The sequence below is a fragment of the Gambusia affinis genome, linkage group LG24 (assembly GCF_019740435.1).
Source record: "Gambusia affinis linkage group LG24, SWU_Gaff_1.0, whole genome shotgun sequence".
Taxonomy (NCBI): domain Eukaryota; kingdom Metazoa; phylum Chordata; class Actinopteri; order Cyprinodontiformes; family Poeciliidae; genus Gambusia; species Gambusia affinis.
Genome location: NC_057891.1, coordinates 13075657 through 13093129, shown reverse-complemented (window position 1 = coordinate 13093129; position 17473 = coordinate 13075657). Strand labels below are relative to the sequence as shown.

At 40.2% G+C, this 17473-nt stretch overlaps 1 protein-coding gene across 1 annotated transcript in view; it reads left to right on the top strand.

Annotated features, from left to right (window-relative positions):
* The first annotated feature begins 343 nt into the window (after positions 1-343).
* Positions 344-17473, top strand: part of LOC122827410 (fidgetin-like) — an 89182-nt gene continuing 72052 nt past the window's right edge. Inside the window, exon 1 of the mRNA XM_044110321.1 lies at positions 344-380. The gene's annotated coding sequence lies outside the window, so the exon portion shown is untranslated. The remainder of the gene's footprint in view (positions 381-17473) is intronic.

The following is a 17473-nucleotide window of genomic DNA, read 5'->3' as shown; positions in this document are numbered from 1 at the left end:
CAATGTGATGCACAAACTAGATTCCTCTGGAGAATCACACTGGCGTTCCCGTAGCTTCCTGTTCATGTCTGGCTGTTGGTTCCTGTTGTGCTCCTGAACTTTTCAATCGATTTTATTTAATCTAAGTGGTGAAACATCTCATACATTTGTGTCAGAACCTACAGTTGTTTAGAAATGACTCCAAAAATGTTCCCATCTCAAATTAGTTAGACTTCCTCATGTTTCTAACTTTTAATCTGTTCGTTTAGTGCAAATACTTAGTTGTGTGTATGTCAGAGTTGTATTTTTGCCTTCAAATTTGAACTTCATCTCCACAGATAGCGAGTTCCTCTGGTCACCCAGGCTTCTCTGTCACCACCACCAACACTCACATATTCACAGTAAGTATGCCTTTCATTTTTAATATGCATGTTTGAAAATAGTCTACCAGGGAGGTGATGTTGCTTTAAAGATCAGCCCGAATGAAAACCGAGCATTCTGGGATTTTCTGATCACCCAGAATAACAAAACCATTCTTCCCTGAAAGAGTTGCAGCAGAGGAATTTTCTAGTTTTCTTTTTTTTTTTAAAGCAAAAGCAAAGAAAAAAAGATGCATTCATCGTCAATGTGATGTTGAAATTTAAGTCTGATGTCCTGAAAGAAATTTTATTCAGCCAGATCTTTTGAACACGACTGTTTTGTTCCCCCCTCCCAAAGGTTTTCTTTGTGACAGCCGTGAACGATTGTCACCTCAATTTTGCCATGTTTTTGAACACGTTCAGAGCGGCCATAAAAACTACAACGCCAAGTCAAAAGATGTAGCAGAAAAAGATAACATAAGGAGATTTGTAGAGTTGAATGGAAATGATTGATGTTTAAATCTGAGGATGACAAAAGTTGGGAACTAGAGTGAGAGAGAGTATCTTCCAGAGGCGATTATGCTTCTTTATTCCATGACATATATTTAAACAATATCTGCATTTTAATATTTCTGATGATATTTACATTTGATTTATTTCCTGCCTGGATATGTTTGGACACTTAAATTGTTAGGGTTAGATTAAGGCATTAAAGTTAAGGTTTGTTTATTTAGGGTTACTCCTTTTACCCACTTTTCAGTTAATGACTACCTTGTGTTGGTTTATCGCATGAAATCCCAATTACAATATATTGACATTAAATGTATGCTCACATAGCTGCGTTTCCACTAACCGTAAAATTGCGCAAATCAAAAGTATGAAAATAAGTTTGTTTAGTGGAAATGTACTAATTTTGAGGGGGAAAAAAAATCTGATTAAAAGGTTTTGTGAGGGATGAAGTGTCGTGATCACGAGTCGTGATCAACAACTGGATGTTGCTACTGGCAAAAACGACAAAGAAGAGGAAGATGGTTTGTTTTCGTGATTTTTCTGACAATGTCACAGCATCGCACAGTTCATAAATCCATAATCCATAGCTCTTCTGTAAAATTGCAGACTACAATATCCCCGAAACGCTGCTTGCGTGGCTGCTTATGTAACTGTTTACATCCATTTCTGCCTTTGATGACTTTTAAAACTTATTCACATGTGATTTTAATTGAATTTCTTATTTAATGGAAACACAGAAATTTTGAAATTGTGTTTTTTCGACATTAGCAGAACGTCAACAAAAAAATCTGCGCACATTTGTAGTGGAAAGGCAGCCAGTGAGACAGTGTGTTTACTTTGAGCCTTTCTCTCGTGTCTTTATTGTAAAATCGATGTTAGAATGCTATATTAGAAAGTCAGTCGTACAGTAAGTTGAAGTAAATCTAATCCAAATGATGTTTGAAGTGAACTCCTCTGTTTTTTTTAAACAGAAAATTAGCCTGTCAACTTTGTGTACATTTTGCAGCAGATAGGTATCCCTACACTTTCTGAGTGGGTTCACTGCCAGCTCTTTTGAAGGTGTTTGTCTATGGACTGTCAAATCTGTCAAATGATGTTGTCACATAAACATGTCACTAGCGAGATCCAATATCTAGCCCCCACACCCCCCGCCTCCTAAGCCCCATCCGGTGGCTGACAGAGCGACGCCTCCTCTGTTAAATCCTCGCCTTGGCAGCACAGTATGACTCTTCGTAAACAAACAAACACAGACAAAAGGCGGCCCAATTTTTACATGTCGAGACGCGGCTCTTTGAACGGCGAAAAAGAAGGAAGAGCTTCCATGTAAGCGACCGGGAAACTGTCTTCCCACTTAGCTACCCGTGGCTTTTGAATCGCATTAGAATACATGAGGACTCGGAGACAGAGAAGTTCTCTCCCCTGGTTCTTAATGTATGACTATTTCATATGGACAGGAGAGGGGGGTGTTGAGAGGAGAGCTGTCTATGGGGGTGATTGACATGGGCCCACATTAGGAGCAGCTTTTGGAAATGGGTCCGCCGAGACTTGGCGGATGGGGTCTGCCGAAGGAACGGCGTCTCCGCAAGGAGCCGTGCCTTCTTAACCCCACTCATTGGTATGCCGATGCGCGGGTAGCGGGCCGTGCTCCAAACTACACAGCCTTCCAGACTGCCACTACCGCACCCCTTCCCCAACCCGCACCACCTCCGCCTCATTCCCTCCTCACATCCTACACACACCGCAACTTGGACACAATCCCACCGAGAACCGGGTGACGAAACACGGTGCGGAATACTGAATCCAAACACTCGCATCGCTAATCATGGCTCATTTTTAGGCCTGCAAGTAGCAACTTTCAGGGGGGAAAAGTTTGACACACATGCACACACACACACAGGCATGCACACCCAAGGCGTCAAACACGTCAAGTTTCAGCTCAATGCGAATAAGACGACACGGGCCCTCGAGCGCGTCCCTCCCACATGTGACAGAACAGGCAAAGTAAAAATGTTTAAATTTGGTTTCAGATCTCACTTCTGGTCTCCAGAATGAGAGGAATAACATGTCAGCATTGAGACATATTCTGCTGTCAGCTCAGAAGACAGAAGCTCACTTTACCCTATTGTGACTTTGAACTATATGACGGTAAGCAGACAGATTGTTTTTGTCAGAGAACCAACTGACCTTGAACCCGACTGTTCTCTTTTCAAACTCTTCCTCCGTACATCTAAAAATACTCCCATCAGAAGCAAACTGATAGAATTTACAAGACCTAATGTCATTGCAAAGAAGTATTACCACAAACATACAGTACATATTTTTGTCTTTATCATTCGGAGGGAGTTATCATTTAGTAAGCTCCGAGGTCTAAGGTGAGACAGGATTATTTGAGTACGCCTAATGAAAGGCAATATAAAAGGTGCCTCTAGTGTTGTTTGAAATCAGCTTGTTTTGTTTTTACGGCTATGTTACATGTGCTGGCACTAATTATACAAGCTAGGTAGTCCTCGCATATTCAAAAAAGAAAACTCGACCATTTTTGACATGTTCATTTAAAGTTACTAATCAGATGTAAATATGCAAAGCAGGTCCCAATGGGATTTCTTTGATATGCAAATAGAAAGTGCAAACAAAGGTGGAGGAGATGAAGGTTTTGTTCTTTTTTTTTTTTTTTTTTTTAAAAAGGGGAAAAAAATCCCTGAGATGTTTTTTTTTTTTTTTTTGTATGACATTCTGCTTGGAAGAGAAAAATGTAAAATACTACAACTGATAGTATTTTGTAAGACCAAAATCCAGTCCTGGATACATTTTGCCACGTAACAACTTTTGATTGATGAAAATGGAAAACTGTGGCGTGTGCATATATCTCCTTGTTCAATTTGACAACTTATCGATAAAACCCAGTGCAATGAAATGCTTTGGAAATAAACTGACATGGAGTGGAGAAAAAGAGAATCAAATGGGGTTTACAAGATAATACCAGAAAAATGTGGTGTGTCGATAAATTTAGTTTGTCTTTACTCTGATATGTGCAACCAAATATCTGTAAGAAGTCACCTTTAATATAATATAGAAGCAGCTGCTCTATGAAGGCCTAAGAGTTTGAAAAATTGATGAGGATTATCCATGTCTCAGAACGGTCTAGTCAAAGTCCTAACTTCAAATAAAAATCTTTAATTGGTTAAAGAATAAGCAGAACCCCCCCAAAAGTATGTACTCAAGTCCACGCCAAAAAGTTGTTGTGTGCATTGGCATTTTCTGAGATCGGTATCCAGTTCTGGGTGCACAGGTCCAAATATTGCACCATGAAAAATTTGCCAGCAAAACATAAGACGGCAGTTCATAAATCAAATGGTAGCATTTGATATGGATCTAGTCCTGTTTGCCTTCTGGCTACGGCATGACAGGCAAACAGCCATGACAGTGATCTTACCCCCCTCCTTCCATCATAGCAGCAACTTACTGGCCGGTTATCTGTTTGATGGGATGTAAATGGAAGGTCAGTGTTTCCATAATTTTCTCCCGCACCATAAATCACATTATGTGATCTCCTCTGCACGTGGGCGCCGGCGTGTGCCGTTGATGAATGCCGATAAACAACCAACTCACCAAAGTATAATGGGATACTTACAGGCCCAGGTGGAGAATTTAAAGGCTTTGTTTTCTCCTTCTTGTCACTTACTGTCAGTTAGCGCGTTCAGAGTAATCGGCGAAAGCAGTCGTCATTTTCTGCATGCGGGCACAACGCCAGCCGTCCTCCTCTCTTACTGTACGCCGACAGAAGTCCCTTTGTGGTCAAGCAATGGGAAGCAGTGGAGGGAAACTGACTTTTATTGACACAAGGCTGTCAGAATGGAGACGGCACCGCTGTTCATTTCCAATTTCAGCCCGCAGATTGGAATCTGCCACTGGGCTCTCCAGTGTCTCAAGCACCATTTTCCGAACCTATGGTGTGGAAAACATGATTTAATTCCTGTTCAATGCTTTTCATCAGATTCTCCATCTCTCCAAATCGTCTTTCAGTGGCATCATTTTGAAGGAGTAATTGTGCATCACTGTGGATGGAGGAGTGCAACATCCTCTGGTAAAGCATAAGGTAAAATTACAGCTGAATGCCAGGAAAAGGACATAACAAGAAAGTATAAAGATAAAGAGAAAAGTTAAGGCTTCATCTGATATTTCAGACCTTATAGGACTCTTTTCTTTGACCTGATGATATTCTTTTTCTGCTAAAAGTGACTCAGAAATTAGAAAAAGAAGAGTGAGCACAGTCATAACTTATGGATCATTATTGACCATATTTTAAATATATCTCTGCAGAATGGTGCATTGAACTCCTTCACCAATTACTTTTAGGAAGAAGTTACAAGTTTAGTAAAGATGCACTTTTGTCATTCAAATGTAAAACATTTTTTTACTACAGCTTCTGAACAAAATGTGATTATTTCACTGTTATATAAAATCGACACTAATCTAATAATTTAAAATTAAGAGGTCAATTGGAATTTGCCAGTTTAAAATGTGTTAATATCAACATTAATATTATTATTAATTCTATTACTAATAATAATATTAATATGATTAATATTAATGTTATTATAATTATTAATATTTCTGTTAAATAATGCATATTGCTTCACCTTGAAAGCTGAATGTATTATCAGACCTCTAGAATGTAGCATTTTACAAGAGAAGTTGATTTTTTTTAAAGGTGTACCTTTTTAAAGGAAGCCAGAGAGCTAGCGGTGTTAGCATGGTAAATGAGGGGCTTTGAGGTGCTTCAATGCCCCTTTTGTTGTAGCAACTTCAATCAACACCTAAATGATGAATGTTATGCTCTGTTTTTGTCCAGTTTTTGTTCCTGGTCCAGTAAAAGCTAGCATAACGCTGCCACTTCTTCAAAGTCTTGAGGCTGTTTATGATTCATAAATTGATTTTTGCCATTTAGCAATCATTGTGGCAGTGAAGAAATGCTGTGTATTGTATAGCATAGCTGTTGCTGTGGATGTTGTTTTAGCATTAATCCTTAAAATTTCTCCAAAAAATAGTGATAGCTTGCCTTTTTCTCAAAACCAATGCAATTACAGATAATTGTGTTGTGGACATTCTCCCCAATACCAGTGAACTGGTACAAGTGTTTATTTGATTCAGTGAAAACCCATGGAAATAGTTTGATCTTCAACAGAATGTCAATTTGATGTGTAGAGGCATCTGCATCTCTGGAGGGAATGCTTTCCTTCCGCTGGGATAGGGAAGCTGGAAGAAATACGTAATTTAAGAATTATCTAACATATTACTGAATTTGGATTAAAAGCCTACATCCTGAATGAAGTATGTAACCGTCCTACTTGTTGACTTACTATTGTGGCTCAGCCAGGCCTGGAAGTATAAGGAGAAAAATAGAGAGGGATTTATTATCCTGTATTGAAGTTCACCCCAAAAGAGCTAGCATTTCACAGGAGCTGCATGCTGACCTTTCCAACAGCCAAAAATGTCATTGAAGGTTTAAGGCAAAGAAATCCAGTCGTATTTAACCAAGCCTTCAAAATCTTTGACATTTCTTCTGATGTTGCCACAGGATGGCACCCTGAAGACTGAGTGCTGGCCTCCTCATAGAGAGCTATAGCTTTCTACACATACAGGCTTCACATGGAAGCTGCTCTTGTGCAAACACCAGTCTTCACTATGAAAGGAAAGGATTTAGAGATATGGCATTGTGGCTGATAGGAGATATGATATTATTCTTCTCCTAAAGCCTCTCTTTGTCCTTTTCTTTTCTTGCCTGAATGGATTACTAATTAGAACAGACTTTGAGTGTTTTAGAGGTTTTGTATTTCTGCTGTCTTTTGTCTTTTCCTTTGTCACATGCAGTCTGTAAACAAATTTAATATTTACCTAACAACTTTGTTTTATTTTTGACTCTCTTAGAGTTGATCCAATATTAAATTACCCCCACTGACTCTGTATGAGAGCCTTATATTATGTTTACCTTGGGGAACAAATGCCATTGTTTCTTAGCATGAAAATATTCAGACATCTGAAATAAAAGAGGACTATGTGATCTAAAAGCTTTTATTTTTAAACAAAAAAACAAAGATTACTCATACCACAGCCAGAACTGCAGTACAACTGGATTACTACAATTATAAAAACGTTTTAAAGGTAACCCAAGCAAAGATTTAACATATCATACATAGCTTTAAAGTCCATTTATCCATCTATTGCTGTCCACTTACCTGAGATTGGGTTATGAGAGTAACCGGTCCATGAGGGAAACCCTGGCCTCTCTCTCCCTAGTGGCGCTCTCTGGCTCATATTGGGAGGTCACAATGGGTTCCTTGGCAGGAAAGGAAAAATGGTCCGTCCTGGTGTTGTACTAGAGTGTCCTTCCAGTGCGATGTGCCCTGAACGCCTCCAAAGGGAGGTGTCACGGTTAGATTCCCGCACCCAAATCAGCAGATTCCTTTTGATACAGTAGAGCAGCAAACTACTACTCAGAGCTCCCCCAGATGATAGAAGACATGGTGAAAACTGATTCTATCTGGGATCTTATCCTTTTAGTGATTATCCATATTTCATGACCATACTTGAGTGTTGAAACATTGGGAGGTGGTCAAAACTTCTGTTTTGTACTATGACAAAGTGAAGAAATGCTAGCAATACTGCAGATGGGACCCCTGTCTGTCTGACCATTTCACACTTTGTCCAACTATCACTTGAGATATTTGAACCGACCACTTGACCCAAAAGGAGCACATAACCTTTTTTCTTGGTAAAAGACGTTGAGGAACTGACTCTCATGTAACGTCTGTGTCAACCCAAGTAACCCATGTCCCTGGAACATTTCCCATGGTGTAAGAGTTCTTCGCAACCCAAAAACACATACGTTAGATAACAAAAAATAACCCGCTTAAACAAATCCGCATTGATTCCCTATTACCTTTCCAGGACAAAAGCCACTGTGATCATTCTGATCCTGAGGTTGGGCAAGCTGTTGGACACCCAGAGTAGAGGTCCCTTACCACCGAGTTGCTTACTAGTCTGTTGATCTTTCAGAGGCCTGCAGAGGAAAAAGAAATAATATACTGTATGTGTCAATTTTGATAGTCATGATCATACTGTGACAGTAGCTTTTTTTTTTTCTTTTTGAAAACCTGCAAGCATACATCTATTTCCATTGGAGTGGCACGTAGAAAAATATAGAAAATAGTCAACAGGGAGCAGAAGGACAGAAGTGTGAGGAGAGATGGAACAGGCGGTGTGTGGCCCAGTACAGTTTGGTTATTTGTTTACTTCGATTGCCTTCGTATCTGTTTCAGTTACTATCCTATCAATGTCCAGAGCCTTCAGCGTCTCAGGGTGAATGTCCACTCCAGTGTCCCTTTCAGCTTCTTACAAACCTCTGTAACCTTTGCCATGGTGATAGACTCACCTTCCCCCGAGACCTCGTGCTGCTTGCACCACCTAACATTGTCCTCAATAAGATGTCCCCTTCCCCCACAAACCATGCCAAGTACAAGATTGTCTTGACTTTCTTGCCTTGTGTCTGTCCAGAACTTCCCTAAGGCCAACCAAAAGCCATTTTCCGTAGCTTCTCTGTACACAAGAATTAAAGATGGTTATTTTGTCAGACAGTCTCTTGGGAAAACGGACGTTTTTCTTGTAATTGGTCAACTGTATTAAAATATCTTTGTAAATGATGGGTGGGTGTTATTTTAGATTCTGAGTAAAGATGTATATTTTGCAATTGGAAATATTTTCAAAGCGCTAAAGTCGTCTTTCTTGTAAGACAGGGCAAAAAAGTGTTTAAGCATTAGTTCAGCCAGCTGACCAGCATTGTGCAGCAACAAGTGCGGAAGGGACAGCTCTTCCCTGAACAATAGAAATTAAGTGATGGAAATTTCTAGCGGTTTTGAAATTGTTTTGCTTACACCTCAGTGTACCTTGATGTGCGGAACCATGGCATACTTGTCCATGCCTTCCCACCTCAACCGCCTCCACCCAAAGAAGCGCACTCTTACAAAGTCTCCCACTGAATCAGTGTGGTGTCAGTCCGCATCTTCCCTGCCACTCACTAAATTGGAGAGAGAACTGCTCTGCGCTCAGGCAGAACTAAACTCGGATGTGCTAAAGCTGGAGGCAGAAACAAGGGATGGCGATGGGGGAGACAGGAGGGGAAAGGGTGGGTTGTGAAAGAGAACAGAGGGGAGGAGGTGGTGAAGGTGGAAGAAGACGGAGTTGGGGTTGGGGCGGGGGGTGACACACACTCTCAACACCACTGGATACCTCCACGGTGGTCCCTCAACGATTCACATTCCCCTAATCTCAGTTGGCAAGCTCTTGGACAGGCACACTAAACGCTGACATACACACACACACACGCACACACCCATCCACTCACACACAAACTCACCACCCCCACAAGGTTCTAACTCTCTTTCTCTCTTAGAAAATGAAAACAATGGAGTGGATGCTCTAAGGAGAGGCAGAACTGCAGATTGAAGTCTTTCCTCTTGTGCAGTAATCTCATAGGATTGAGAACAGCTCAAAGAGACTGACAGCAAGTGACAGAACCGCTGAAGAGTTAACCCTCAATCAAAGAATACTTTGTATAAAGCTATTCATCTACTCACCTAAACACAAGCAAAATACTTTTTTTTCATCTTTAAGTTTGTTTACACATTAACCCAACTTGCTGTTGTTGCCATTGCTAGTTGGATTTACCCTGTATTATTTTTATTATTATTATTATTATTATTTTTGATGTCTGGCAGCAAAATAAAAAAAAAAAAACATTTCTGGTAGATGAGATTTCAATAAGCTCAACCTCCTTAACCTCACACTAACTCTGCATATTTTTGGCAATACTGTCCATTCAGAATTCCTTGGGTCGAATACCGAGTCGTCTCCTGCCTGGATTGAACAGAGAGCTTGTGGTCAAGCAAGAAGTTTCTTTATTGCATATCCAGTGGCCATACCCTCGTAGGGATTTTCCCTGCATCTTTTTTGTAACTGTGGCCTGCTTGAGTTTTCATCCCATGCCCTTATTCTGATTGATAAATTAGAAAAGTACTGTGCAAGATGTTTTTATATTTTAGCTGTGTTCTTTGACTTCTTTGTGTCATTTTCTAAGCCTGAACGAAAAATGTCACACGTGGAGTTTCTCAGGGCTCCATTCTCAGGTTAGTTTTGTTTCCATTGCTCAGATTATGGAGTACTTCTACATATCGTATGATGTGTTTTGAGTTGACACACAACTTTCTATTTCAGTTCCTAAGAGTCACTGAAGATGTACAGTACAGACCAAAAGTTTAGACACACTTTCTAATTGAATTCAATGAGAAGGTGTGTCCAAACTTTTGGTCTGTACTGTATATCCGTAATGTCAATTGGTGGCTTTATGTATAAAATTGCATTTTAAACTGTATGACTTGGTTCAAGCACTTAGTGTATTATTCTAAGTTGCTGGAATTTTGTCCCATTCTTCTTGACAGGGTTGTAGGACACTTTGCTTGAATATTGACTCATCTGTACCTAAGTATTACCTTCCATGCCGATGTACTTCAGCCTTTCCAAACAATGTTCTGTCCTCATGATAGTTTGCGTAGTATATCAGACAAAAACAGCAAAACAGCCGCAACAGGATGCTGTCAGTTCCAAACTTCAAAGTTAGAGTGATGTTCTCTCTTTAAGCTTTATTATAATGACTTCTTCTTTGCTGAATGGTGTTTCAGCTCATGTGAGTAAATGACTAGTTTGACTTTGTAAAATAGCATTTTTTTTTTACTAACTTTAGGCAACATTGCACAAGCTTTTTTGCTTTTGCTCTGGGATTGATGTGCAGTTTTTACACCAAAAAACTTTCACTTTCTTATTCTTTCTGAAAGCTATGATAACTGAATAACCCACTGTATTTAAACTTTAGAAAATTCACTTTAAAAAAATTGCAAATATTTTCATGGAGTCATATGTTTTTGACACAGAACCAGTGCTGAACTTGCATATTCAGTCCAATGCTTAAAATCCCACTTACCCCATCCTGGATCATTTGTTTTGTATAAAGATGTAACGTGTTAATTGTTTCAAAACAGTATGTTGGCCCACTACTGGTATCACCAGTTTCCCAAGTGTGTCAAAAGCACAGTCTGATACTGTAAAGGCAAACATAGCCGTCGAACTGCCACAAACTCACAGCGGCAGCCGTTCAGTCCAGTGGCCTTCCTGTAAAATCTATCGCATAGGCTTAAAAAATCCTTGGCTTTAATCAGTTCATAGGAGGTAGAAAAAAAAAAAAGAAAGAAAAAAAGCTAGATCTGTTCTCTGAACTAACGGGCAGTTTGCCTTCTTCATGGTAATCAACATCTTCCAGTCATAACTTTTGCGATTTCAGCTTTTCATGTTGATTTCCTCTGAAGTTCTCCCTCATTTTGGGCAGCTTTCTGCCCCCACACCCTGCCTGTGGACTTTCGCTGATTGCCATGCCACAGAAACCAAGCTATTGGCACGGCTCATCCAGCATCAGGATTAAAACGGTCCGTGTCCATCTGATGACTGGACATCTAGAACATATTGTTCTCCTAGCTCTCTTTTATCTCCACCAAACACTTTTGGACGGTTACGTCGTCTCCATCGAGTATCCACAAACCCTCGCCCCGCAGGCCTACGGGTTTTTGGCACAGGCAGACTCGTGTTGTGCTAATTAGTTGCTGTTACTGTAGCAGCAGAATCTGTGAGCCAACTGTTGCTCAATTGAGCTGTTTACTGGGAAGTGCTGGAGGCGCATTTTGATATTTATGATTTCACCAGCAAAACAGCTAAAACCTCGAACTTTTTCGCTGTGTGTCTGTCACTTTGCAACTCTGACCTTTTGTGGAAGTGCGGGAAGAAGGAGGCCTTTGCTAAAGGAAACCCACAAGGGAAGAAAGTGTTCTGGTCAGATGAGAGAAGTTTAACATTTTGGAGAACATTGAGGAGCATTGTTCAGCAAAAAACTAACATGTGTTCATTTTGCATGAACACCCCATTACCATCCCCAAAGGAAAACATGGTGGTGGAGGAATCATGGTTTGAAAAAGGGCTTTCTTCATCAGAGACAGAGGAGCTGATCAGATAGGAAGATGAATGGAGCCAAATACAGGGCAATCCATATCCAGACAGAGCGAAAATATTTATTCAGATTAGTATTCGTAAGGTCACCTTCCTAAAATGATGGCTTTTTGACAAAAGTGATTCTGGCAAAAAAATTTAAATAAAATCAAATCATCACCAGCTTTTTCTTTCTAAAAGATTTTTCATGCAATTTTGGCAAGAAAAATTACTTAGGCCATTATGTTAGGAGGATGATGTTATGATAGAGTGGGCTAGTCAAAGTCCAGACCTAAATCTAAATTTGCACTTTTTGATACCTGATTTTTATAAAATCCCAGTAAAATGCAGAATTGGGTGTGAATATTTTTGCAAGGCACTGTAGAGACTTTTTTTTTTTCAGTTTTAAAGATATTCTAAGTATCTTCTTTCCTTTGTGTCGAGCCAAGGAAGGTGGCTCCAGACTTGATAGATCCATCACACAACAAACTACGTAAAAAGCCTGTGTTTTAGGGATTAATGTCAGGAGTGTTTTCTTAATTAAAATGGATACGGGGTCTGACAAAGTCCGACGCACACCTGCAGGCTTGGCTCCCTGTCAGGAGCAGTGACATGCGGAGACACGCCGGTCTCACCCATCTGGACGAGCTCTCGCATTTTTACTTTACCTGCCGCATCTTTATTCCCGTTCAGAATCCCAAAACTTCTGTCATCGTATTCAGAACCCGACCGCCTGCACGAGCTCATACCTCGGAGCTTGAATGCGTGATACGGCGGCGCCTAGAAGGCTTCGACTTGAATACATATACATAAATAAGCGAAGGCATCATAATTGAATTTTATGCGAAGTATAGGGTGTAATTTTAACATTTTTGTCCTTTGCAGAAACAATAGCCAGACGAGAAAAAAAACAAACCGGGCCAGATTGTTCCCTTTTGATATAGACAGTTCGTGGCCAGTCATTTAGGCAAAGCTGGGAAAGATTTTCTATATGAATTAATTACAAATGCTTGGAAATGTCAAGTATAGATAAAGCTTAATACCCTGTCTCCTCCCTTCTGCAACAGAGAAGCTTTTAAATGGCTCTCTGCCAGCCCCTATCTGCCAAACGACACCAAGGTTACTGGGAGAAACTGAAATATTCATAATATATGCAAAACCACCGCCGTCCATGGACAGTGTTCATTGGAATTCAAGAGCGAGCTTCAAACCTTTGACAACTGCTTAAGTAATTAGTTGCTGGGAGAGCGAACGAACCCCTCCCCCCACCCCCCACAACCCCTCTTCCTGCTCCACCAACCCGGCTCCTCTCCTCCCCCTCCCTACCCATAGTGCCTGAATCTGGCAAGTAAATATTAGAGCATTTTATCTTTTCAGTTTGATAGCATAATTGAATGTGTTAAAGAAAGGTTGTTAGGCATCTTGTAATCTAAATTCATCTAAAGATTGTTTGATATGAAACAAGCTGCTGTTTAGGGTCTTAAATTAACTGTCTGTAGGAACTCCGCTGATTTAGGTTACAGAGATGGCAGACGTTTTTTAAATTTTTTTGAAGAACTTCAGAGAGACGCTCATTTGTATTCAAACTTAAATATGTGATAAAAGTAAACAATTGGAATGAGCGTATCTGCATTTTTTATTAATGGCGGCCATTTTTTTTTAAAAAAGAAAAGAAAAAGAAAATAAAGTGTCCCCCGGTTAGTGTTTATTTGACTTACAGATTTTAGCCAATGTATTATTAATAGAAGACAACAAAGAACAGCATGTTTTTATGCTGCAACAATAGCAGAATCCGGTGTCGAACACGGGCCCGGGCGGCTCGTCTGCTGCATCTTCACCCCCCACCCTCCTCACTCTCCTCCACCACTGCTACTCACCGGTCACTTTCGTCAAGGCTGGGGAGCCGCTGCTCGCTGCTCACACAATAGGAATCATGCCCGAATTGGAGCCGAGCCAGAAGCCCATTCAGAGCAACTCCCCGTGCCTAAAGCATTACCCCGGCTTATTAATCTGAAGAGATCGTGGCTTTTTTTTCTCTTTTTTTTTTGTATGTGTTTACTAAGCACGATTCGCTCCTAATTACAGTGAAATAATTATACTTCAAAGGAGGAGGGAGGCAGGATAACTGTTCAAAGACGAGAGCACCTCTCGTCATGGGGAGATTTGCTCGCCACAACAATGCAGGACAGCAAAATTAATCACATGGCTTGCCAGGGATATTAAACACTATTTAGTACAGTAACACAATCAGAGAAATTCTTGTAACAAACACCTGGGCATTCTAATTATCCCACAGTCCTGCCTTATAGCTGTTAATAATTAGAATTTTATACTAAGCTTGTATAAAATGGCCCCTGCAGATTTAGATTTAGAATTATGTTTGTTTTTGATAGGAAATGAGATAAGAATCACTCCAAAGATGATAAAATAATGAAGTTTCCTTAAATAAATAAATAAATTTCACATTGATTAAACTCCATTCTGGCAAGGCCAATTAAAACATTTGGCTCAACAGTTGTAGAGAACATAAACAGAAACTGGTTTGACTTTTCACATTTACGTAACAACAGCAGTTCTTCAGGCCACTTTATATCCTGAACAGACCTTTTAGAAGAAGCTTTTCATCCAAAGCTGATAGCTGCCTTGAATCTTCAAACTGTGTTTTTATGACCTCAGTGTGTTGTGCTCATAAGAGTTTGTCCAAATTCCTTACAAATTTAGAAAGCTCTAAGACTATCAATAAAAGAAAAACTTGTACAACAATTGGTTTTGCTATGAATAACTACAAATAATTGATAAGGGCAATTATTAAATGGTGGATATTGCGCAACGTTGAGATTCTTGAGCTTTATGTCATGTTATAATGTCATTCCTTCATCAAACACATAGTCAGAATGTTGCTTTGACTCATTTATGCGTGTTTAAATTTTTTTAAATCTCCCGTAGCAACCACTTCGGGGCTGCCTTACTGCTTGCTCATGCAATGCACCACCTATGTACCAAAGCTCCACCTTGGTGCTGCAGTTCCCAGCAGAACTCCTTCCCCTTTTTTCATATATCATGAGTTACATGATTGACAACTGGATATTACTTCTGGCGCAAGCCACAAAGAAGAAGATGACAGGAAGTGGCGTGTTTTTTACAGAACAAGCTTATTCACGTGTGATTTTAATTGCGTTTCATTATTCACCCCCCAGCCTCCTATTTTTTCGACATTAGCGGAATAACAAATACGTTTTGCGTGCATTTGTTATGGAGACACAGCAATTGACTGTTGCAGGCAACAACCCACTAAGAATGTAGAAGCGCCTTAAACTTAAAAAGAAAAAAATAAATCTGCTGAGTAGGAGGTGACCAATTGGGTATAACACAGACATATTAAGCCTAACTCCAAGGCTTCATTCAGCAGTCATGGCTGGTGTGAACAATCGGACCTCCCCTTTTTATGAGCACAAGTGTCCTTGTCCTTGGTGAGGAGTAAGGTCGATGCGTTTCCTCCTCTCTCCCCTGCTGTGGTGCTTCCACTGGCCATTCATTTGGGCCAGTGATGGCTCTAATAACATCTTCATCGCATTAAAGCCCAACCAGGCTGAGGAGATGTTAATACTCCCCTGCACTCGCTGCCGGCAAATTGGTCATGTATTACAACAAGTGCTTTTTAAGAGCTGCTGTGGCCAAGTCTGTGGTAGCGACAGATATTCACGGCTGCCTGTGTGTGAATCTCTTAACACAGTGGATTTTCAAGTTGTGACAGTTCAAGGGAAGCGGCGCTGTTAACATATTCAGAATGGTGCTGTAGCAAGGCCATTTCTCCAATTCCTCTTTGTATCTCCTCTGCTCGTCTGACAAGGTTGCCTGGGATTTTTTTTTTAAAAAAGAAGATTAGACAGGAATGCTTTAAGCACTCAACTCAAAAGCAGGGACCTTTAACAAGCTAATACTAAGGTAAAAAGATAAAGATGGTGTCAACTTTCTTACAGCAGGTTTGCTTGAAACGGTCTTTAATTAAAGGTATATTCAAAAATGTAACTTTCCAAATTAAAAAAATCTGAAAAACAACATGTTGTACAGTTTTTTCAAAGTTTATCCAGCCACTGTTTTTGTAGGATTACTGGGGGGGTGGGCTATCTCTAGTGGGCATTGGGCAGGAAGTGGGGTCCATCCTGGACAAGTTGCCAGTTCATAATAAGGCACATAAAACTAAGCACTATGCACACATGCTCTCACACAGTTTATAGAGACCAATTAACTTAAGAGTCATGTTTTTTAATCTTGTGGGGAGGTCGGAGTACTCAGAGTAAACCCTTGAATGCACAGAGAGAACATTAAAACTTCATGCAGAAGGATTCAAATCCATTCAAACTCGCTACAAGGCAATTGTTTGACCAACTGCATCACTGTGTGACCTCTCCCTGCACTCTCTGACTTCCTGTGTGCTTCTCTAAAATGTTTTGACTTATGGATATTTAATATATATTGGAATGTTACTGGAAAATCCAAGGAATGTACATCAAAAATAGAAGTAAAACTAAAGAAAACCTTTACACAATTTCTGCACAATCGTGTAAAAAGTTGAGAAATCAATTAGGACAGTACCACAACTCTTCCCATTTAGGAATGGCTAAAATCAGACACAGGCGTACACATGATGAAAACATTGTTAATCAGCATTTTGCTGAAGGTTTCAATATGAATGGTGCATTCTCCTGCTGGGAGTGGCCATCACATTGGTACACTGTGGTCATAAAGGTATGGATGGTCCGCAACATAACTCGAATAGCCAATGGCATTTTACCAATGCTCAGTTGGTAATAAGGGACCCGAAGTGTCACTAGATAATATCCCTTACACCATTACACCATCGACAGCAGCAGCTTATATTAGTGCAAATCTACGACGAGCTCTGACCTTTCTTCAGTTTGTAGAGTTTATCACAGTCAAACATCTCCTCACCACCTCCAACGTAGTCTCAGACTTTAACCCTTTAGTCATGTGCTCACTATCTCAACTCCTGATCAAGAATATGACTTCCTGATTAATTAATTTACAATGTTCATCAGTAATCCCCGTGCTTTTTCATTTAATGTACAGCCTGGTGCAGAAGCCGTCTGTGAACAGCTAAAAAGATCCTTCCATTTGCTTGTTTTTTTTATTATAAAGAATTGGCTTTTTTTTGTTGTCGCTTCCATTAAATTGAGGCTGCGGTCCTTGGCTAGCTGTCACTGTCGGTCACCATGGTGAGGGAGGGATTGATGGCACCCGTTTGCTAGTGAAGACGTATACATCATGTTGGTCCAGGGCTGCTGCCTCCAGATGGACCTGGGCCATCCATTGTCTGTCAGGGACACAGCTGTCTGAGGAGCGTTGTCCTCCCTTCTCCTTTCTTGTGCCACTAACGAGTCTTTCATTCGCTGCGTATGATGAAGTCATGGAGACTAGGGTTTTTTGTTTTCTTTTTTCATTTCTGTCAGTCTACAAGGTTTTTCAGTATTAAGATGTGCTCCTTTGGATTCCTGACATCTCTTTACTTCATCATAGCC